Raw genomic sequence first — 24,477 nt, forward strand, 5'->3', positions numbered from 1 at the left:
GGCTGGTGTTTCTGGACAAGAGACTGTGTCCGTGGGAAACAGAGGAGGCCGAGTGTGAGTGAAGAAGGGTGGAGAGTGGGAAAGCATATATCACAAATTGCCAGCGCTCTGGAGCCCCTCAGGAAGGAGCAAAGATGGCGCACGGAGCCAGGCACCCGAGTGAAAGGAGGGGGAGGCGGAGAGAGGCAAGCGAGAAACCAAAAGAAGCAGAAAAAAAATAAAATAAAGGAACACCAGCAGCCAACAAACGGCACCCAGAGAGCCTCCCACCTTGGCGCGCGGAATCCAAGCAGCCGGCGCCCTCTGGCCAAGAGACTGCGGCTGCGGGAAGCAGAGGAACAAATGAACAAAAGCTCCGGGATCCCACCAGCATGGCAGCCCAGACTGGGAAGCAGCTGCACACTCGAATGGAGCCCCGCAGCCCCAGGGAAGAGCAAAGATGGGGCTCAGAGCCAGGCACCCAAGCAAAAGGAGGGGGAGTCGGCGAGAAGAAAGCGAGAACCAAAAGAAGCAGAAAAAAAAAAAGCAACACCAGCAGCCAACAAATGGCACCCAGAGAGCCACCCGCCTGGGCGCACAGAATCCAAGCAGCCGGCGACCTCTGGTCAAGAGACCGTGGCCGCGGGAAGCAGAGGAACAAACGAACAAAAGCCCCGGGATCCCACCAGCGCGGCAGCCCAGACCATGAAGCAGCCACACACCTGAATGGAGCCCCACAGCCCCACAGGAAAGGGCAAAGACGGCGCTTGGAGCCAGGCACCCGAGCAAAAGGAGGGGGAGGCAGTGAGAGGCAAGCAAGAAACCAAAAGAAGCAGAAAAAGAAAAAAAACAAAAAAAGCAACACCAGCAGCCAACAAACGGCACCCAGAGAGCTGCCCACCTGGGCGCGCGGAATCCAAGCATCTGGCGCCCCCCTGCCAAGAGACCGCGGCCACGGGAAGCAGAGGAGCCCGAGCCGGGGCGAAGAGGGGTGGGGGGTGGGAAAGCGCACACCGCAAATTACCAGCTGTTTTGTCTCCCACTGGATGCTCCGTGAGGCTGCTCTGTCATACCCCCGTTTGCTGGTCTCCGATAGGAGTCCAAGATGGTGGATCCGTGCTGCGTTAGCTGGTAGGGGACCTCTACATGAATCTCTCCTCGCTCTCCGTTCTCTTTCAGTATTGTCACTCCATTTGGTGCTTGGCTGAGTTCTTTATCTCTTCATTTGATGTTCTAGGGTTTCAGGATTGTTGATTCTCTGTTTGGCTTAGTTTTTTGGGTCTTTGCTGTGGAAGGACGGCATGGTGCTTCTGCCTAGAGCACCATCTTGCCGGACTTGTCAAAAATCTCTTGTTTTTAAATGATGTATTTTCTAGAATACGGAGTCCTGGTTGCACAGTGTCTGCTAAGCAAAAAAGATCAGCAGTTCAAATCCACCCGCTGCTCCTTGCAAACCTTAAGGGGCAGTTCTACTCTGTCCGACAGGGTCACTATGAGTCAGAATCGACTCGACGGCAATGGGTTTTTTTTTTTGAATCCTAGAATATACTTAAGAAATAGGAAGATATATCTATTAATAGAGACACTTCTCTGTTTGGATAATAATATTCATGCATATATACTCAAAAACTTGAAATGCACGTTGCACGAGGTTATGCAGCTGATATTTAGCTGTTAACATTGCTAAGCCAGTTTTATCAAATTTCAGCATTCAACTTACTTGAGAACTGAAAGTTCTGATTAACTTATAGAGATAGTATAATCAAAATGAGACCTAGTATTTATGAAAACTCTTTAAGAAATCTGTTTCTGCTTTCTGTGTTCTACAAATATTTTGATTTATATTACATTACCTTGGAGATTTAAATCAGGAAAAATATTAATTATATGTAATTGAATCATTAAACATAGTTAATGAAGTATAATTTTCACTAAGAATTACGGAAAGTTAAAAGCCCCAATTTATACTCTTAAGAATCTCCAAGATAAATGAGTAGTAATATTTAATAAATTTAAATATAATCTTATTTTATAAAACATTCATGATTCATAATTATATATGTATATAGTAGGTAAAATATAATATGATATAGTTTTTATGTTCTTTAACTTAAGAATATACACTAGTCATTCTTTCCTGTCAATTGAAAATGTATGCATAATATACTATTATTAAACTATCTCACATTATAGGAAATTTCATTTTTTATATTTAAAATATTGTAATATACATTTTGGCTCACAAATTTGATTACTATATTTTTATCCAAATAACACTGGAGTCCTCTGCATTTGTCTGCTGGCCTCTCCCTTCTTTGTGAGGTATTTTCTTAAGCATGCTATGCTAGTTTTTTTTTTTTTTACAGAAACATGTAGAAGAGGATTGGCATTGTGGCACTTGCGTGGGTGCCACATGGAAGGGAGGGTACAGCTAGCAAACAAAATATTTGTGTAAAAGTACAGGATTTTTTAGAATAAATACCTTAAAGATTCATCACTGATCCAAAATATATGATAGAAATAATTAAAGCTCCTACCAGTGAAGGATGATTACTATCATTTAATTTGTATTTTATCAGTAGTTATAAAGACTATTAGAAGTCCCTGGGTGGTGCAAAAGGTTAAACGTGCTTGGCTGCTAATCAAAAGATTGGAGATTCCAGTCCTCCCAGAGGCACCTCGATGAAATACCTGGTGATCTACTTCTGAAAAATCAGCCACTGAAAATCCTGTGGAGCACAGTTTTATTCCGACGCACATGGGGTCACCATGAGTCAAATCGACTCAACAGAAATGCCCATGATTTCCAATGCCAGTAAGAAGGCTCAATTGATAAACTAAGACAGAAATATGTGAGTAAGTATTGTGAGTAGTGGGACTATCTATCCATTGGGGATCAACCCTGGGAGAAGAGTAGGGCAATCTCATGGTGGCGAGATGAGGACCCAGATACTGAGTTCTTAATATACAGTCAATATTCTAAGTCTTTTGTTTTTATGTAATAACTTTTGAAACTCTTTTTACTTCCATTTTACAGATAAGAACAAGACATGAAGATGTTAACTAGCTGACCGATGTCCCATATTTTGTAAGCAGAAAAGTTGATATTTGTGCATAGGAAGTCTGGCTTCTGTGTCTGAGTTTTTAGCCACTATGTTTGTGATACTTTCCCCGACCTTATTTGTACCCTAAACAGGTTGAATTAAATAGATGCACTATTCTGTATATTCACCTAACACTGTAAGTGAAAAAATAGGTACACAATCAAGATGTCTAAATGAAAGAATAAGCAAATTAATGAATATCAATGGATAATAAGTTACTAAATGCTGGAAGAAGCCTTTGGGAGTGTCATTTCTTACACTGTTCTGCAGTGGTGGTCGCGTGTGTTAGAATCAAATTGCTTTCTGCTCAAGGCTGGAGAGAAGGTGAATACTGTGCATGAATATTGTGCATATAGGTACATTCTTGTGCCATCCAACAGAGAGAATTTAGGGTTATCACAGTCACAACAGCTGTGTGACTTTGGCAAATTATTCTGAGGCTCAGGTTTCTTTTTTTTCCACTTTTTATATTAAGTTAGTAAGTTATTTTGTAGGCTTGGTATGAGATATCAGTGAGATAGTATCTGTAAAGTGCAAAGAGCTGTACCCAACAAAGAGTAAGTGTTGAATAAATATTTGCTATTGTTGGTACTATTAATATCGTATTCACTCATAATTACTGTTTTTAGTTGCTGTCAAGTTGGCTCCAACTCCTGGCAACCTTATGTATAAGAGAACAAAATTTGCTCAACCCTGTGCTACTTTCATGTTTGCATGATTCACATGTAATAGAAGCTAAATAATTGGTATCTATTACTATTACCATGATAACTATTAAAGAACACAATGAATGAGAAAACAACTGTGCTATGGAATGATATTTTCTATCTGAAATGGTCTTTAGGGATCTTCTAGCTCAATTCCCTGATTTTATAGAAGAGAGTACCAAAACTCAGGGGTTTGAAGTAATTTGCCCAATGTCCTTCAGAGAGTTAGGACCTAGAATTTAGCTTATCTAATCCAGTCAAGCACACTTTTTACTAAATCCTGTTAACCTTCTTAATGCCTAAGAGTAAATAATTTAACTTTACCCTGATAATTTGGTCTTTGTCCTTCCTTCCTGAGAGATAACCTCTAAAGCCTTGGAATTTCCTCCGTGATTAAAGTATCTTTGATGAACCACACATAGGGGTTTAAGCTAAGAAGTAACTCAGGTAGCAGGGCTGGCCAGGCAAGAAAGACAACCTCCTGACTATCAGCAGACCTCAGGGGTGGAAAGGATATGATTCAATCAATGATGCCTATTCAGTGAGGCCACAATAAATCCTCTAGATACAGAAGCTTCATGGGCTTCTCAGTTGGTGAAAGACATCAATGCACATGGGAGACTAACTTGTCTCTTATTTCTGCTCTGCATTGGGAACCCTCCCAGAACTTTTGCCCTCTGCATCTCTTCATTTTCATCTTTTTCTTACAATAAAACAAAACAAAACAAAACAAACAAAAAAACCTCAAAATGCATACGGACATGGTTTTGAAGGTATACTTGTGAGGCTATAAGAGGATGTGCCAAAAATTCAGACTTCCAGAAAGAAAGCAGATGTTCAACTTGCACAAACAGTTTAAGCAGTGCGTGTCACTTTAGTCATTTAGGGATAGTTGCGTTTCAGTCTAAGGAACAATTTACCATCCAAGTTCCCAAATGGTAGCCAAGGACTAATCTTGCAAACAAGATTTCGAAGGATAGCAGATCCTTGCTTGTTATATTATCTCTTTTCTGCATAGTCATGAACAGACATACTAACAGCTTTTATTCTGGACCATCTATTCAAGGATATTTGTATTGCAAAGAGCATTGGAAGATAGAGATGAAATTGTCCTCCACAGCACAGAGTGAATAAGTTTGCTTGCTGCTCATTTAAAAAAAAAGAAAAGAGATTTTCTAAATTTGGGGTTCTTCAGCTGTGTTACAAATCTACTGTTAGTGCAGAATCCACCTGGGCCATTCTGCATTATCACCAAGTGTTTTGGGGAACCAAATGAACTCACATGAATATGAAGTCATGCTTCTTGTTTTGCTATGAGTAATATCATCTTTTGTCTCTGAACCATGAGGTTTATGTCTTCTGCTAGCATCCATGAAACTATGGCAGGCTACAATTTTAGTTGACAAGTAAGGTAAATTTCAAACCTTTTCATCTCTTGACACTAGTCAAGTTGGGATTCTCTGTTGGTTGGGCAAACCGAGGAAGTGGAGTTAATAGCAATGGGAGAGCTGAAGTTTGTGGAACTAATCTGATTGGGGGCCCAGCCATTGTGAGTGAGCACATCCAAGGCATTTGATGCTTAATTAAAGCAATGCAATTAATCACATATGTCACTCGCTGGTTGAAATAGATGATATACTTTGAGGTTCAAATTATAAATTAAACATTTTTAAGAAAGGCTGAGGCAGAGTTGAACCTGGAGGCTCTGCTTTAATGTTTTAGTTTGGTGAGTTTTATTTGAATTTTAGGGCTAGATGGAAATTTATTCCCCCTACAGCTTCTTAAGCTACCCTCAAAACCATGTGTTTTGAGGTTTGATTTTTGTTTGTTTTTTAAATGGAAAATTTCACATGTAAACATTGCATTTTTTTTTTTATTGAGCAACAGTGTAAATTAAATACTTAGTTAGATTTAAGTCTCTGAGTTTTAACCATTATATGTACCTATGTAGCTGCCACTCAAAAGAAGATATAGAATTGCGCTGCCCAATATAGTAACCACTAGCTGCATGTGGCCATTAAATTTTAATTGAGTAAAATTGAGTAAAATTTAAAGTTTATTTCCTCAATCACAGTAAGGACATTTCAAGCTATTAATAGCTGCATATCAGTGGCTAGTGACCATGTTATTGAACAGCACACATTTAGAATATTTCCAGCATTGCAGAAAGTGATAGAAATGCCCTTTTAAAAATCAACAGTCAGAAAACACTTTTTAATTTATATTTAGAGGTGGCTTCTTTAACTCATAATATTTTTTAGATACATGAAAGGTATTGTGTCTATTGGTGTATATATATATATATATATGTATGTATATACGTATATGTATTTTTTTTCTTTGCATAATATTCTATTGAATGGATATAGCACAATTTGTTTAATGATTCTACTGTTCACAGACATTTGGACTGTCTCCACTTTTTATGAATAAGGCTGTCATGGCATCTTGTACAATTGTTTTTATGGAAATGCATGTTTAAATTCTCTTGAGAAAATACCTAGGGGTAGAATTGCTGAATCAGGGATTAAGTATAAGCTTATCTTTATATGAAATAGCCACAAGAAGACATGTATAAAAATAATACGCTACAATGAAATAGTAAGTCATATTCACCAGAATGGAGGAAAAACACCAGCAATACTAAATGCTGACAAGGATGTAGAGCGGTTGGAAATCTTATACATTGCTGGTAGGAGCCTAAAATGGTACAGCTTCGTTAGCTGGCAGATATCTTATTGTGGCTTTAACTTGCATCTCCCTACTAACCAAAGATGTTGAGCAACTTTTCATGTGTTTATTGGACATTCTTACATCTTTTTGAAGTGTCCGTTCAATTCTTTTGCACATTAAAAAAAATGATTCTTTGTGTTTTAATTGTTAATTTGTCAGCGTCCTTTATATATTCTGGATAGTTTTTACTTTGTCAGGTATATTATTTCATACTTCTTTTTTAAGATTTAGATCTTAAATCATATAAATGAATGTGGCTAATTTTCCAGTTAACTGTAGGAAAGTGAGGAGCACCAGCTTCGAAACTTATTTTAAATAGTCAAAATATATCAGAAAGCTTGCTATGAGCACAATGGGCCCAAAGAGATATCAAAGCCAAGAAAAGCCAATGGGGCTCCTTTGTCCCAGGAACTTGAAAACCTTGGAAGACAACACACACACACACACACACACACAAGCCACCCCAAGGCCTGTAATTATTTAAAGATTTGACATTTTTAAATGTCTCTTTAACATTTCTAAACTTGTCTGGCAAACAAAAGCAGAAATTCAGAAAATGGAAACAATAAAATTTAACAATTACTATGATTTTTTTTTGGTAAAAAAATTAGCTGTTCATCATTTGACGTATTCAAAATCATACAATGCACACCATGGTAAAGATGCCTGGGAATTTTAGCACATAAAACAGAACAAAATAGACAATCAAATCTGTGCTTTTATAATAATAATAATTTTAAAAGCCTATGTCTTTGATCCTAGCTGATTTATGTAGAGGAATTTTCATTAGTAAAATTAAAAATTTGGTTTTTAACGAATCATTTTCTTTTACTTTCTGAGTACCCAATAAACATAGAATTTCAAATTTAAAATACTATTTGTAATATGGTTCTGAATTTTTAAAATACACCCCCCCAAAAACACTTATCCCAGCAAACATATATATATATATATATATATATATATATAAATAGAAAAATGTCTATGGATTTTGATATAGTATACATATTTAAGATCATAGACTATATTTGCATCTAAAGGTATTTACAAATACCTGCTCTTCTCATGCCATATGTATTCAAGTAAAGACACAGTTTAAACATAAACACAATTAAAAAATGCAGGTATAACAGTCAAATGCTTTTCCTCCATAGCTAAAAAAAAACTTGGAGTTAAGTTTAAATGTCATCCAAGGAAGTCAGAGCTAATAGTAAATCTCTGTTTTTCCCCTTTGCCCTTACTCATACACAGAGACACACTTATGTTGTTGTTGTTGGGTGCCATCGAGTCAGTTCTCACTCATATTGACCCCATGTGACAGAGTAGAACTGCCTCTCTAGGGTTTTCTTGGCTGTAATCTTTATGGAAGTAGATTGCCAGGTCTTTCTCCTGTGGAGCTGCTGAGTGAGTTCAAACTGCCAGCCTTTTGGTTAGCAACCAAGCTCTTAACCATTGCACAACCAGGTAAACAACACACATACACAAATACAAACACTTATACACACACACATATACACACACTAATAGAGCTACATATTACTGAACTAAATATATGGTTTTTCTTGACATTCCTCGCTGTTGTTCTAGCTCATTAAGTAGTCTTGGTGTACAAAATAGTTATGCTATAGATTGAATATCTAAGTATAGAGAATTCTCAGGTCACTACCTCACTATATCTTCTATTTTAGAAACCAAAACAATAACAACAACAAAACAATTCACTCTCAAAAGTGAGCAACATCAAATGCCATCTACTCTAGAGACTGAATATGACTCCCTTCCCTTGAGGCCAATTGCTGCAATTTTTTATTCTAATTTTATAGCTATGAAGAGAAAAGTTACCTTTACAAAGAATATGGGATATTGGTTTGTTCGTTTGTTTGTTTTTGAGTTATAAAGCAGACCTTGATTATAAGAATATAAAAAACTTTCTGTGTTCTCCAGAAATTGAAAAGCCTACTTGTATTAAGAGCGAGTTTCCTTTCTCTGGAGGTATTCAAGCAGAAACTGCATAGCCTTTCAGAAGGCATCAGTCCATGAGGCAGCCCGATGATGAATTAGATGCCCTCCAAGGTCACTTCCAAACTGTAGTCTCTATAATTCTACCAATTTCTCCTCATTTTCACACCTCAGCAACATTTTATTAGAGCCAGACATCTTCTCGCATGACCACTTTGCCTGTATTATTTCTGAAATAGTGGGGGTATGCATAAATGCAAATTAAAATAAGGTGTGGCCAGGTGCTTAACCACTGCACCATAGCTTCTTAAAAATGAAGGGCAGACTTGACTAATTAATTATTCCTCCTCTAATTATTTACATGTGAATTATTTAACTAAGACTAAAATGCTTGTTTAAAATGCCCCATTTCCTGTTTCCCAAGAAGACGATTTGCAAGTTAAACTAAGCCAACTGATTATTTGGGAACAATTAGATACTTGAAGGAAGAGCTTAGAACTTCAAACTTTTTTCAGATAGAGGAAATGTAGAAACACCTCCATTATGTTCAGAGTGAGCAAAAGTAATAACACCTTCAATATGTTCAGTTAATGAATTAATTATGAATGACATGTTAGTTTTTGAAATTCCAAAGATTTGTGAGGGTCAAAGAAGTGGTTTGTGAAAAAGGTGAAATGAAGAGATACTCTGCCTGCGGTGAAGCTGAGGAAGTAGATTAAAAATATCCAAAAGAAATAGAAAGACAGAGACAAGCATAACTGAGTGTCCTAATAGCATTGCTAAGATAGATTCAAGTTCAAAATCTTATGAAGACTTCTGTTTTCCCTGTTACTGATTAGCAAAAGCTATTTTCTAAGCAATTCATCTTATCTGCAACTGTGCACAGCTTTTTTATTTAACAAAATAATTTCACTTTTTAGAATATCAAAGTAAGGAAAATTGCAAAGACAAATCATTCGTTTCTACATAAAGATCCAAAAATTGCTTTTGTGACTAAATTCAAGAAAATTATTTGAGAGCATATACTGTACATATATCTTTATAGGCATGAGTTAACAATGGAGTTTTTATTTTTGTTGCATTTTTATTTAGAAAAGAATTTGGAAAAAAAATGCCATCCTGATTTTCCTTGTATAGGACTCAATCTTGCTCAATCTGTTTTAAAGCTTACATATTCAATTCTCATTCTTTCATTGTGATCTTGAAGATACATTATTTTTCAATTGTGTTCACGACTCATCCTATACGTATACTTCCATTTTTTATTTATTCCCCGAAAATTCCTGCAACATTGCTTTCCTGCTAATTCTGAATATGTGCTTTACTAACCCGCCATAATTCCATATTTTGTTCTTTCAAAAATAATGTTCAGTTAGCTAAACAAAAGTACACCTCTAAGCACGCATATAACTATCTATATATACATATTAGATTCATGAATGATTAATATGTAGTATGGTTTTGTCTTTATATCTGAAGAAAATATAAATGATAATTAACCCCTCATTACAAAGGAAACTTCTCAAAGGCAAGAGCCATTCACTTTATTTTCACAGAGCTCACCATAGTACACTCAGTTAAATTTTGCTGAATTTAATTGATACTCTGTGTAACTCTAGTGTTAATAATCTGTGAGAATTATTTAATAGACTAATTTTTTTAATGGCAAAAATTCATGCTTCATAAACCTTTCAAACTATTCCATTCATTCTATTTTCCTCATTTTTGATTTGTACAAATGCCAGACATATGTCCTTAAGTATATCCTAGTTAACAACGGAGGGTATTAGTGAGTTATGAAATGGGACATTCCCTAAGATCTTGCTTTGAATGTAACCATAAAATTAACAGCCTTTCCAGATTATTGGTGTCTGCTTTTCAGGAGCTATCATGGTTATTTAGTACGTTTCCATGGTTTTTAGCTATTTACTTCTGGAATCCAAGAACTTGGAAATAACTCTTTATTTTGTGGCTTACACTGACTTACACACTATAAATGATATGCTAATTAAAAAATTGGTTTGTACATTTCATTTCATAGAGTAAATTGGCTATAAAATTAAAATACTGTTTATTTCTTATTCCACAATAGAAGAGTGTCCACTATTTACATTTTAATATACAATATCCCAGCCTAGTCTTTGGCATACGTGTGTGCGTGTTTTAAGATAGAATCATGATCATACTATGTATAAAGATTTGTGCTTTGTTTCCTCTCACCCCCCCATAATATTATGACAAGGAAAGTTTCTCACATCATTGTTAACTTTCTTCCAAAACATTTTTATTCCCATATATTATCTCATCAAATATGTATGCATTTTTTCTAAGACCTTCATTTGTTTTATATCACTCTAACAAATAATATCACAGTAAAGATCATAACACATAACCATTTTTGAGAATCTCTGCTGATTTTACAAAATTCCTAGAAGTGGAATTATCTGAGTAAAATTGTGAATAAGTTTACGGTTCATTAGCAAGGTGATCAAATTCTCTTCAAAATGACCTTAGTCTTTTAAACTTCAATTAATGTTTATTTTCTTTGTTTTTTTGTTTTTGTTTTTTAATACTGAAATAAATTAAAACTATGCATTTACCTTCTTGTAAATCTTTGGCCATATCACTTAATTTTTAGTAAATCATTCCATATATTCATAATAAATTGATGGTGTGTTGCATTCCGAATTTCTCTGGCCCCTTCCTAATGCAGCATACGTACAAAATAGGCTTGTGAAGGTGTACACACTCACACACACACACACACACACACACACACACACACAGGAGTCAAAAACAGGAAGTTTTTCTCATAGAAACAAAGGGTGCTTAGACTTTTTATTTTGTGACATTCTTTATTTATAACCTAATTTTAAAGGTGATATTATTAATGGGAAAATCTTCTACATAGAATTTCATTTTGCAATTTTCTTATGCCTGGAACTAAAATAACAATTTTATATTCAAGACTGGATTCATAAAAAATAAGTATATGAAAAAGGGGATATTAAAAAAGCCAGTAACTCCCCGAAACTGAAAATCTACATCTCTTTGCACAGCAGACACCCTCAAAAGTAGATATGTGTAAATATATTCTATTCATTCTGTCAATGAGATAAAGAAATAGAACTGTCTGAATTATTTTAAGAATTTGAAATTCAGATTTTATTTATCTGAGTTTAACATTCACATAAAAATGCAAAATCAAACTGTATTTTAAAACCGGTATTGGTATCTTTGAGTCTTATATATTTATTTGCAAAGGCTTTACTTTTATATTGTGATAACATTTTATATTGACTTCTTTAGAGGACATGCATATGGTTGTGCCCTATCTTTCTGTTGAATCTTAGAGCTGACACTGGTGTGTTGAGTCACGTTGAGATATACAGTATGGAATAACTACGTTAGTAAGCTTTACCATGTTTCAGATATCTGGCCTCTGAAGAACTGCTACACATTGTTCTACAATGTTAATATTTCAAGAAATATAGAATAATCAAGTCAGGAAGAATGGGAGTTGTGTAAGTAATTAAAAGAGCTATGACTCTCTGCCTCTTTATCCAAAAAACAAAAAAGACAAAGCCAATAGTTTGGACTGCTTCAAGGGTAAGGTAAGAGAGCAAGTCTAGGTTAATAAACCAAATAGTGGACAATCACCAATCAAACACTGAAAGGTGGTGTTTGTTTGTGTGGTAAGTAGGCAATTTACTTTTTACCATAGACCTGACAGTAACTTCCAGGGTAATCTTGAGTAAATCACTTATATTGGCTGTAAAATTGCCGCATGTATAAAAGGATATTAGTATCAATGCTTTCAAAATAGTTTTCTGATTTTTTTAATAAGATTAAATTCCATTTTATTTGCCAATTCAACATTTTTCATTTGTAGAATTTAATGATATCAATTACATTCAAATAGAAAATTATCTGATGATCAAATAAAATTAGTACATAGTCACTGATACTTCTCAGAAGGTACCTGATAAATAGCCCCCTTCTCCATGTGACTTCACTTGAAGGATAAAAAGAATTGGTGGAATATGGAAGTCCAAATATGACTTATAGAATGTTCAGATGGCAGGATGTTACTCTAGGTACATTAGCAAGTTGACTTGCTCAAATACAATCCTAGAATTGAACAAACTTTTCAGTCAATCCGGCCAAGCCACATAGGGCAGCAATTTTCCAAGTTGTGGAGAAGTACCTGGAGAAACAGTTGCAAGTACTCATACCTTATGAGCAGCTTAAACTCAAATATAAGAAAGGAGAGGCAGAGTCATGCACACCAAGTTCTTATTTCTATACTGACGAATCAAAAACTTCACTCCCCGTGGGGCAGAGTGAATAGTGGTAGGGGCAGGGTGAACAGTGGTACGGATAGAGATCAGGAGTGTGCTTAAGAAAAATCTGTCCATATGGAAGCCAATGGAGTGGGAGAAAGCCAATCTACTCCAATAACAGAGTTTAATAGCATCCAACATTATTGAGTCTTTATTAGACTCACAGAGATTTCCCAAGACAATCAGGTTGGGCTTTTACTTGCCAACTCAGCTTTTCTTACTATTTACAACAGGTCTCTTAATCTAGTAGTCTACAACCAAGTGTCCTTGTTTTGTTTTACCTCATAGAATATTGCTTTTCCTGTCTTAATTTTGGCCAACATTTTTTTTTAATGTGAAAAATATATGTAACAAAACATTTGCCATTTCAACAATCTTCATGTGTATAATTTTTGGTTAGCAGATGAGCTTTAACCACTATGCCACCAGGGCTCCAAGTATAGTTTAGTGACATTAATTATGTTCACCATGTTGTTCAACCATCATCCTTATACATTCCCAAATTTTTCCACTGCATTTAACAGAAGCTCAGTGACACAAACATTTTTAATGGGAAATTTCATCTAAAACTTGAGATCTGGTAAACATTGGGCTTCATTTCTAAATGGCAATAATTGCCTGCCCCTGAGTAGCAGCTGCTTTCACTAGAAAATGTGAATCCTTTTCACCGCTTACCAATGTGATCATGATGCTCTCACACAGGCTCTGCCTCATTCTTTCATGTATCTGTCTTCTGTCGGCATTTGGGGTTTTGATCACTGCTCTAAAAATAACTAAGTTTAGCCACATTTTAGCACCTCATCCTCATCTGTAGGTAACATCTGGAACTAGTATGGGGCTATAAGTCTAGAAGGTCCTGAGATACTTCTATTCCTTTGTACACAAAGTTTTACTTCTCCCCATCCCATATGCCTATTTCACTTCCTTTGCAACCTACCCCTTTCCCTGATTTTCACTCTGAGCTTGATCTGGAAGTCTCATCTATACCCATGTGTAATATACCTAAGGGCCTGGCTTTTATAGCTATACCCTGTGTTTAAAACTCTAAGTGAGATTAGTCGGGAAGCTTAGAACCAAGATGTACAGAGATGTGGGCTGTGTGTCTTCATTTTACAGACGGTCCTACGGGTACTTCCTTCCTCCCTGGACCAGTTACGAACTCAAACCACATCCATCGATGCAAGTGGATTGCTGGTCATAAGGCAGAAAAGCAGGCTTTTGAGTCAAGAAAGCTGGTCAAACTGATGAACTGAAGAAGGCAGAGCAGATGGAAGCTAGAAAAATAAAACATAAATGAGAATAAGAAGGGTTTGACATTTATAATCAGGCAGTTTTAATAACCGTAAAATTATTTGGGCAAAGGAAAAGTTATGTGTTTAACTTGGGGCCTTTACTTTTCATTATAGTTGATATCTAGAAAAAGAGACAAGAGCAGACGAATCCATGAACAATACAAGATTATCTTAAAATTAAATTTTTAATCTTTTCTGGGTTGGAACAAATCTTACTTTTTTTCTTTTTACCAAGATAACGATCACTTAATTTGCACAGTTCCTTCCAATAACGCTTACTTTTACATTAACACTGAAATCAAACTTGCCTTTGGTTACTAAGTTTCCCTCTGCATGTCTATCAGATGGAATTTGTATGATTTTTTTTCTCCAAAGTCCCCTTTGATAAAGCAGGTGTCAGTCACAAGAGGACGTTGCTTATAGAGTCAACTCAATAATCCTTGAAGTTTCTTTAGGCTCTGCCTTCTCTTAAACATAACATTTCCCAACATGTGGAGTTAATTCTGTAACAACAACGACAACAAAACCCCTGCATTCTTCTCTTCCAACAACAAAACAAGGCTTGGATAGAGGTAAAGAGGGCATTTTTCTAGCACTAGAGGAGAGTTGAGGAGCCCTGGTGGTGCGGTGGTTCAGCATTCAGCTGCTAACCAAAGGTCGGCAGTTCAAAATCACCCACTCTCCTCAGAGGAAAGATGTGGCAGTCTGTTTCCATAGAGATTATAGCCTTCGAAACCCTATAGGGCAGTTCTACTGTCCTATAGAGTCCTATGATTCGGAATCCACCTGATGGCAACGAGTTTAGTTTTTGTTTTTTTTACAGCAGAGTTGAATCAGCATGGTAGCAATAGCAGAACTCAAATGTCCAAAGCAACTCTTTATATTCCCAAACAGATTTGAAACTCTTGTTTTAATTATGTCATGATTTGTGATATCACTTGTACACCTAAGTTCCAAAGATTTGATTATTCCTTCCCCTTCACTATCAAAAGCCATTTCGAATTTATTCTGGTCTCGAAATAACCCATGAGCCTCCTCCCTTATCACTGGTTACATTGGTTCAAGCCTTTCTCTCTCTCTCTTTCTAGAACTATTAGCTGTGTTTTCTTCCCAACATCTCTCACCCTAACCCACCCATTTATCAGTAGAAGAAGGATTTTCTTACACTATTATGACAATTTTTTCTACCTTATACCCTCAGCTAGGAGCCCTGGGGGTACAGTGGTTAAGCTATCAGTGGTTCAGTTAGCAGTGGCTGCTAACTGAAAGGTCAGCTGTTCAAACCCTGCCCTGCGTGGCATGTTTTAGAGAGCCTTTCTCTGGCTGTGATATCTTATAACCAGAATCCATGCCCCCTCCACTTCTAGAGTATGTCAAGTGTACCTGGAAATCCAGAATTCACTGCCCAAATAATCTGAGCTAATCGTATGCACATCAAGGGGTGACTGCTTGTGGGCGGTGGTGGACAGAGCTCTAACAGTGCAGGCTGGATACACAGGCCCCTGCTGTGCAAGGTAGAGTCTGAGGTAGGAAAAGAAGTGTGGATTTTTTTTTTATTGTAAAAATATAGATAACACAACATTTGCCAATTCAACACCTCTCATGTGGACAATTCAGTGACACCATTTACATCCATCATGTTGTGCAGCCATCACCAATACCCACTGCAAATTTTCCTGCACCATAAACAGAAACTCAGTGTTTCCTAAATATTGATTCTCTCTTTCCCCTTCCCTTCTGCCATGACCTGTTTTTGCTGTACCACTAAGATCCCACAGGGAACTCACTGGAGTTTGAGGTATCCAAATTCAGTCCTGACTCTCCATGTTGATATGAAAGTAGGTATTTTTTCACATTAGAAGTCTAAAACCTATTTAATATAAACTATTATTAGCTTGATTTATAATTTTTTAATATTTAGACAAATAGTATGATGGTCTATATTTGTACTCATGCCTGCATCTTGCAAATAATAGGGGTGGGACTGTATTAGCTAAAATTTCTGCAATAACTATCTCATCTACAATCTCCAAATTTAACTGTTTTCTCTTCTGTGATTTTATAATACTTTGTATGTACTTTTATTACCTCATTTTCTTATGGTGTATTAATTATTCATCTTCATGAATTTTTCTCTTACGGGGCTATGAGTTACAAGAGAGAAGGGATTCTTTTCATTGCTACTCCCTTTTCTGTGCCTACATTGAAGGTACCACATAAAAATTATGTCAAACCTAAAATTCAGAATCAGAGAAATTTCTTCTGAGTCTTTACTTTTCTGAATCTCTTAATCCAAGAGTGCTCTCATTTTTTAGTGTTCTTAACTTCACACTTTACTACCTTGCTTGTCTTATTTTATTCTGTTTAAAGTCCATAAACTGGTTTCCAAATGTCCACTTTGTTACTGACGTAAAATATAATAGTATGTTCTTTCTCAAAATCACTCTCAAGCTCTACAATCCATAACTGAAATAATGCCTGTTGGGTCAAAACCCTCAAGACATGTGTCTTAGTTATGTAGTGCTGCTATAACAGAAATACCACAAGTGGATGGCTTTAACAAACAGAAATTTATTCTCTCACAGTCTAAGGGGCTAGATGTCCAAATTCAGGGTCCCAGCTCCAGGGGAAGGCTTTCTCTCTCTATCTATTCTAAGGAAGGTCCTTGTCATCAGTCTTCCCCTGGTTTAGGAGCCCCTCAGCTCAGAGACTCTGGGTCCAAAGGGCATGCTCCACTCTGGCGCTTCTTTTTTGGTGGCAGGAGGTCCCTGTCCTCTCTGCTGGATTCTTTCTTTTATATTTCAAAAGTGATTGACTCAAGATAAAACCTTATCCTGTAGATTGAGTCCTGCCTCATTAACATAACTGTCTCTAATCATGCCTCATTAACATCATAGACATTAGGATTTACAACTCATGGGATAATCACATCAGACCACAAAATGGTTGACAAACACACACTACTGGGAATCATGGCCCAGCCAAGCTGACATTTTTTTTTTTATTGTTCTTTAGATAAAGGTTTACAGAACAAACTAGTTTCTCATTAAACAGTTAGTACACATATTGTTTTATGACATTGGTTAACAACCCCACAACTTGTCAGCATGCTCCATTCTCAACCTTGGGCTCCCTATTACCAGCTTTCCTGTCCCCTCCTGCCTTCTAGTCCTTGTCCCTGGGCTGATGTGCCCCTTTAGTCTCATTTTGTTTTATAGGGCTGTCTAATCTTTGGTTGAAGGGTGAACCTCAGAAGTGACTTCATTACTGAGCTAAAACGGTGTCCAGGGGCCATACTCTTAGGGTTTCTCTAGTCTCTGTCATGCCAGTAAGTCTGGCCTTTTTTGTGAGTTAGTTTGTTCTACATTTTTCTCCAGCTCTGTCTGAGACCCTCTATCGTGATCCGTGTCAGAGCAGTCGGTGATAACGGGGTACCACCTGGTTGTACCAGGCTCAATTTGGTGGAGGTCGTGGCAGTTGTGGTCCATTAGTCCTTTGGACTAATCTTTCCCTTGTCTTTAGTTTTCTTCATTCTCCCTTGCTCTCAAAGGGATGAGGCCAGTGGAGTATCTTAGATGGCCACTCACAGGCTTTTAAGACCCCAGACGCTACTCACCAAAGTAGAACGTAGAACATTTTCTTTATAAACTATATTATGCCAATTGAGCTGGATGTTCCCTGAGACCATGGTCCTCACAGCCCTGAGCCCAGTAATTCAGTCCCTCAGGGAAGTTGGATGTGTGTATGGAGCTTCCATGACATTGCCTTGTACAAGTTGTGCTGGCTTCCCCAGTAGTGTTGACACACGTTTTTGAGGCATACAATTCAATCCATAACAACATGTCAGGGTTAAAAACTCAGCCACAGTGTGGTTCTGAAGAGTGGGATTGTACAAGGTGTATAATAATATTCAAAGTGATTACAATAGTAATACAGCAGCTAACAAGTTTAGCATTACATGTTGCACATTGCACTGTGTAGTTTACATTAATTATATGACTTAGTCATCACAGCTACCCCACAAAGTGGAAATTATTATTTCCCTATTGAGGTTGAGGAAATAAATTCATAGAGATTAAACTAACTTGCCTGAGATCACATAGCTCATGGATAACATGTCTAGGATTTATGCCCATGTATACATGCCTCCAATGCTCACCTTCTCTTCTAGATTACTCTCCCTTATATTCATCTTTTTATGGTCATCATCTACTAGAACACTTGATACATAACTATTAGTCAATAAACATCTATTAAATGAATGAATGAAAAAAATGAGGGAGCTGGATGGATGAATGAATAGGAAAAAATAGTAGATTTATAGTTAGGATAATCATGGTTTATTTTTAGATAGTGAAGAGCTAATTTTCTTCTAAAAGTCATGTGTAGAGGATTAAAGTTTGGACCAGATAGTAAAGATCCTTAATGTAAATGTAGGGCAAAATCTACCAAATAGCAAACAGAAGCATTTAAATTCCTTTATTAATCAGTTTAATTCATATTCTCCCTCCTTGAAATGATTCAAAGTAGACATAACAATCACAGCAGAGGCGATAGAACTTTAGGGTGCGCAGTACCAATCTAAGGTGTTTCTTAAGAATGAATACCCCTGGGCCCCATCCCCAGGGTTTCTGCTTTAGTGGATCTGAGATGGGGCTGAGGGACATGTATTTTAACAAGCACTCCAGATGATTCTGATGTAAACATATAAGAACCACCCTTTAGGAATTTGCAACCGGAAGACAGTGGCCAAGAAATTTTTTTTCCCTTATCCTCAGGAAGATGGAGTATAAAATAATTTAATTCTTAACAGAGTCTTCACTAGAATGATCAGTTTGCCAATGCTTTGGTCCATGTTCCAACCACAATTCTAGGAGACTCTTGGGTTTTCTAAGTCATTCAAGTGTGGCCTGCTCGTGTCCCACAGATCAGCATCACTTCCTGTTAGTGGTGCTCTAGCTACACTCCATGGGTGGTTCTCACCAAGCAGTACTAAGAAGGAAAGCAGGTGCCAGCAGGGCTTCTGGACACCTTGGATTCCTATTCTACCAGGGCTCCCGGGTTGCTGATCTCAAGCTTTTCTGTCTAAATCGATCTTCCTTTCGTCTTTCCCTCCACTTCACCTCTGCTTTTGATTTTAGTATCTTTCACCTAGTTTGGGAGTATAAAATTCCTGTGTAAAATTTTAATTTAAATCTTTCTATTCAATGGACAGTGGTTTTCAAACATAATAGATAAGTATTTGAAGCCTTTATTTTTGAGTTCAACAGTGATGACTCTAGTTTCACTGTCTAGGAAGGTAGAAGACACTCAGCGCAAGTGAAAGGGTTTAATAAGTGACAATAAACCCAAATCCATTGTTATCAAGTCAATTCTGACTCATAGCAACACTTTAGGACAGAGTAGAACTGCCCCATAGGGTTTCCAAGGCTGTAATCTTTATGGAAGCAGGCTGCCACATCTTTTCCCCACTCTGTGACAATAGCAGCCTCTTAAATAACACTACAAAGTAGCCAGGAGAAAAAGGACATCTGAGTCCCAAGAAGATACCTTGATAATTCTTATTGTGCATTGATTTATATGTGAAGTTCTGGTGAAGCAAATAAAAGGACAGGATACCTTAAAAATGATGAAACAGTAAAATGTAATGTCACATTGGCTAATGAGGATAAGCGTAAAGTGTTCTTCAAAATATTAAGACTGGAAGACTAAAATAAAGGTCGGGAGGAATAACAACTTGATTGCTTTAAAGTGGAAACCACTATCAAAGGTTTCGCAATGTAACTTTTGTGATTTTTGAAAATGCCTTATTCTGTAGTACATCTGAATGATCATGTTTAGATGATGCTTAGAAAGATATTGCATTGAACTTCTGTTTAAACACGACCTATTAGACACATGTTGACCTCTACTGCCTTCCAAATCCCATTAGATTGATAATGAAGAGTTTTTCAAAGGGAATACGCTCCAAGTAAAAGAAAAGGACAGGCAAAACAGCAGCATAGCAGAAGAAGAAAAGCAGATGGAAAGGTGGTAACTGACTTAGCAAAATACAGAAAGTTGAAACTGAAGCTGACAGTGGAAAAAAACCTAAATACAAGACAACTTACCCGCAGAACCCCAGAAAAGCTCGATAATTATAGATATCAAGTAGCTCTGAAAGTGCCAGTGAAATTGAAAGCACTTACCCTTCCTGGTTCCTTCCCATCAACCCACACAACACGGCAATGACCTATCCTTATTCTAACAGAAGACTAGCCACAAACTCTCTGGAGTTAATGAAAACTGAAAAACTCTGAAGCCAGGGACACCATACTACTAAGGATGGTAAGCAATACTTAAGCAGGGGGGTTGATTGAAGAACTATATCCCCAGTCTTGATACTCATGGCCCTTTCTCAACTATGTTTCCAGGATGCTGGCAAGATTGTATCCCTTAGGAGTGATACTGGAGAATTCCAACAGGAAAATCTCCCCATCTTAAGGAAATAACAAAACAAAACAAACAGAAACAACCGATAGATACTGAAAACGAGGGAAACTTCAATAATTTTATGAGCAGTGTTTTCAAATTAAAGTGTCACCTGTCACTAAGAAATCCTTTCCATACACTCCGAACTTCAAGTCAGCTTTTTAATGCTTCATCCTTGATACAGTAAACTACCAGGATTTGCCAGCTACTTAAGAAAAGCTGTGGCTTGCAAGACAGAGACCAAAATAAACAGAGTAAAAGAGGAATTTGAAGTAAACAAAGCCAACTCTAAATAAGAAGAAAATCTCAAATAGTGAAAAAAAAAAAGAACACCCAGTGGTATATAATATATCCTTGAAAGGAAATTTAGATATTTAAAAACTAAAATATAAATAACACAAAGTAGTTATTGTACCTAAAAATATAATGCAGAAATAAAAACTTTATTAAAGTGTTTGGAAGAGTGAAATATCCCAGGATGCTGAGCAAAAAGACAAATAAATCAAAACAAGAAAATAAAATATATTTTTTAAATTGAATATCCAAAAAGAGAGGATAAAAATGGGGGGTAATTAATAAAGTAGAAGCAATACAATTTCCTAGGAATGAATGACATAGCTTCCTGGATCAAAAGGGACTCACTGTTTAGAAAAAAAGCCAATTAAAAAAAAAAAAATCCATACCAAGAGATATCATCATGATATTTAGGAGAAATCCTAACACCCTTCTGTGGGGGATACTATTGACAAAAATCAAGAATTTCAATGTCATTGGACTTCTCAACAGCAAAAACAGCAATGAAAACAGAGTAATGACATCAAAATAATGAGTGAAAACAATTTGTAATCTATTCCCAGTCACATCATCAACAAGGGTGTTAATTGAATAGAGATATTTTCAATTATGCAGGATTCCAAATTTTATCTCCTGTAATCTTTCTTCTGCAGCAAAAAAAAAAAAAAAAAAAAGGAAGCACTTGAGCCAAACATACAAATCAGGATGTGGAAAAGAGGAAATCCTGAATAAAGATCAAAATTTGGAACTAGGTGAATGGAATCTGCAGAATGGTACCGAAAGAAATTCCAACCTGATAGCTGAGCAACAAAGTTAGATCAAACTTATCCATTTTGGAGAAAGAAGATGGGTGGTTCCAGGAGAAATTTCTCCAACGGGGAAAAGAAAATGAAAGCAAGATAGTACTGGGATAAAATTAGATAGATACATATATACATAGGTTGACACATAGAGATAAATAGATGAAGATAGATTGATAGATTGATAGATTCATGATAGAAACATAAAAATACCTAAGGAAATAACACAAAAATGTAATTATTTACAACATTGAAAACGAGAAGCTACACACCAAAAAAGAAAATGTAAATATAATACAACACCTGGTTTATATCTGAACACAATTTAAGTAATTATAATATAAATTCTGATTATCAATTTTCTAAGAAGAAATGCATACATAATATAATGAAAGGATGGGAGAGGATATGTATGTGTGTAGGTGGAATAGGAGAGATTAAGTAAGAGAACTAAAACTCCATCTTCCTTGATGAAAGATTAGTTGTTGTTGTTGGTGTTGTTGTTAGGTGCCATGGAGTCGCTTTCGACTCATAGCAACCCTATGTGCAACAGAACAAAATACTACTTGGTCCCGCGTCATCCTCATAATTGTTATTCTGCTTGAACCCATTGTTGCAGCCACTGTGTCAGTCCACCTTATTCAGGGTCTTCCTCATTTTCACTAACCATCTACTTTACCAAGCATGATGTCCTTCTCCAGGGATTGATCCGTCCTGATAACATGTCCAAAGTATGTGAGATGAAGTTTCAACATCTTCACTTCTAAGGAGCGTGCTGGCTATACTTCTTCCAGGACAGATTTGTTCCATCTTCTGGCAGTCTGTGGTATATTCAATATTCTTCTCCAACATCATAATTCAAACATTTCAATTCTTCTTCAGTCTTCCTTATTCATTGCCCAGCTTTCATATGCATATGAGGCAATTGAAAACACCATGGCTTGAGTCAGGCACACCTTAGTCCTTAAAGTGATTTCTTTGCTTTTGGACACTTTAAAGACGTCTTTTGCAGCAGATTTGCCCAATGCAATGGGTTGTTTGATTTCTTGACTGCTGCTTCCATGGGTGCTGATTGTGGATGCAAGTAAAGTGAAGTCCTTGAAGGCTTCAATCTTTTCTCAGTTTATCATGATGTTGCTTATTGGTCCAGTAGTTAGGATTTTTGTTTTCTTTATGTTGAGGTGTAATTCATACTGAAGGCTGTGGTCTTTGATCCTTATCAGTAAGTGCTTCAAGTTCTTTTCCCTTTCAGCAAGCAAGGTTGTGTCATCTGCATAACGCAGGTTATTAATGAGTCTTCCTCCAGTCTGATGCCCTGTTCTTCTTCATATAGTCTAGCTTCAAGATATTTGGTTACCATACAGATTGAATAAGTATGGTGAAAGGATACAATCCTGACATCTACCTTTCCTAACTTTAAACCACGCAGTATCCCCTTGTTCTGTTCGAATGATTGCCCCTTGATCTATGTACAGGTTCCTTATGAGCACAATTAAGTGTTCTGGAATTCCCATTCTTTGGAATGTTATCCATAATTTGTTATGATTCACACAGTTGAATGTCTTTGCATAGTCAATAAAACACAGGTAAACATCTTTTAATATTCTCTGCTTTCATCTAGGCTCCATCTGACATCAGCAATGATATCCCTGGTTCCACGTCCTCCTCTGAATCCAGCTTGAATTTCTGGCAGTTCCTTGTTGATGTACTGCTGCAACTGTTTTTGAATGATCTTCAGCAAAATTTTACTTGTATGTAATATTAATGATATTGTTCAATAATTTCCACATTCAGTAGGATCACTTTTCTTTGGAATAGGCATAAATATGGATCTCTTCCAGTCGGTTGGCCAGGTAGCTGTCTCCAAATTTCTTGGCATAGAGGAGTGAGCACTTCCAGCACTGCATCCTTTGTTGAAACATCTCAATTGGCATTCCATCAATTCCAGAGCCTTGTTTTTCGCCAGTGTCTTCAGTACATCTTGGACTTCTTCCCTCAGTACCATTAGTTCTGATCATATGCTACCTCCTGAAATGATTGAATGTCGACCAATTCTTTTTGGTACAATGACTGTGTATTCCTTCCATCTTCTTTTGATGCTTCCTGTGTTATTCAGTATTTTGCCCATAGAATCCTTCAATATTGCAACTCGAGGCTTGACTTTTCAGTTCTTTCTGCTTGAGAAATGCCTGGTAGTTCTTCCCTTTTGGTTTTCTAACTTCAGGTCTTTGCACATGTCGTTATCATAGATTACTTTGTTTTGTTGAGTGGCCCTTTGAAATCTTCTGTTCAGCTCTTTTACTTCATCATTTCTTCCATTTGCTTTAGCTACTCAACGTTCAAGATCAACTTTCAGTCTCTTCTGACATCTATTTTGGTCTTTTCTTTCTTTCCTGTCTTTTTAATTACCTCTGCTTTCTTCAGGTATGGTGTCCTTGATGTCATTCCACAGCTCATTTGCTCCTCATCTTTAGTATTCACTGTGTCAAATCTATTCTTGAGATGTTCTCTAAATTAAGGTGGGATGTACTCAAGGTCGTACTTTGGCTCTCTTGGACTTGTTCTAATTTTCTTCAGCTTCAACTTGAACTTGCGTATGAGTGATTGATGGTTTTTCTTGCTATCAGCTCCTGGCCTTGTTCTGACTAATGATATTTATCATTTTTTCCATCATCTCTTTCCACAGATGTAGTGGATTTGATTCCTGTGTATTCCATCCAGTGATGTCCAAGTGTATAGTCGCCATTTATGTCGTTGAAAAAACATGTTTGCAATGAAGAAGTCATTGGTCTTGC

This window comes from Trichechus manatus, unplaced genomic scaffold, assembly GCF_000243295.1.
Source record: "Trichechus manatus latirostris isolate Lorelei unplaced genomic scaffold, TriManLat1.0 scaffold00163, whole genome shotgun sequence".
NCBI lineage: Eukaryota > Metazoa > Chordata > Mammalia > Sirenia > Trichechidae > Trichechus > Trichechus manatus.